The sequence below is a fragment of the Rattus norvegicus genome, chromosome 19, assembly GCF_021556685.1.
Source record: "Rattus norvegicus strain SHRSP/BbbUtx chromosome 19, alternate assembly SHRSP_T2T, whole genome shotgun sequence".
Taxonomy (NCBI): Eukaryota; Metazoa; Chordata; class Mammalia; order Rodentia; family Muridae; genus Rattus; species Rattus norvegicus.
Window position 1 is genome coordinate 48,005,098 of NC_141552.1, and position 1,219 is coordinate 48,006,316.

Here is a 1,219-nt window from a genome sequence, read left to right on the forward strand (position 1 = left end):
TGTTTTATCTTTATTAAACTTAGAGCAGAAAAACCAATGGAACAACTCCTAAATTCTGGCCAATGGAACTATAGAAGAGTACATCTGTGCTGAACTTTAAACTTTGGATAACTTGTTAGAGCAGCAGTTGAAACTAATACTTAGCAGACTAATCACTAGGTAAAAGAAGTAGAATTATCAGAATTGCTTCAAAATTGACTATGATTCGCTCAGTGAAGGTAGGGTGAGACCCAATGTTCTTAAGATCAAAGGACCATGATAAACTTTCTTCTATCTTTAGGTAAGAAGTGGGAGGAGTTTTTAGTGATTTCTGTTGGAAAAGAATTTTATCTGGGAAATGATCTGAGGAAAGAATAGGGGGAAATCAGCAACAAGGAGTTCAAAATGAGCTCAGTATTAGTGTTTCGAGTCATGACATAGCCATTTGTGGGTGAAAATAAATGTTGGTGATGACACTGGCAAAATAGGAGCCCTGTTTCATTTTGTCCAAGAGATGGAGACTTAACCTTGACTACGGAACTGCTGACAAATATTGGGACCTTACTCTAAACAGAGTGGTGGATAATTATCAAGTTAAAAAGAAAGAGTTTTTTGAGCAGATATAAAGGAAGCAAACACTTATCTAACCAGATTATCTTAATATGCTGTCTCCAAATCAAGAGTAAGGGTTATTAGAATGTGCACTTTCTATATGAGGTGTGTTAGCATAAACCTTTAATCTCAGCATCTGAAGAGCAGAGGCAGAAGGATTTCTGTGGGTTAGAGTTCTGTGAGTTTTGGGGTGGTTTGTGCTCTACACAGTCAGAGAAACTTCTCTAGTAACGAACTATAGAAATGATCCCTGAAAGTATAGTCTTTTGGGGTGGTTTGTAACACGTGATATTTTAACTGTGAAGCATTGACCTTCCAAAAATCATTTGCTTATTATTGGGACTGAAGACCTATTTATTTTTGCAGGATAATCTGTTCTTCCTACAATATGCTTTTCAAATAGAAATAGTAAAGAAATAAGTGATTTAGAGTGCATAAAAAAAAAACTCAGTTGGCTAGTCAACATAGTGTGTGAAGGACTATAATACAAGAATCACCTAAAACTGTTTAACATCACAAGGGAAAACCACTTAAAAATATAGAAACATTTCCTTTTCAAATGTCTTGCTATTTGATACTTTCATGGTATGACTCTATAAAAGACCAGAAAATGCATCCCCCAGAAGAA

At 35.4% G+C, this 1,219-nt stretch overlaps 1 pseudogene; it reads right to left on the reverse strand.

Moving 5' to 3' along the window:
- Positions 1 to 782: 782 nt before the first annotated feature.
- U3l10 (small nucleolar RNA U3 like 10) lies at positions 783 to 857 on the reverse strand (annotated as a pseudogene).
- Positions 858 to 1,219: the final 362 nt, after the last annotated feature.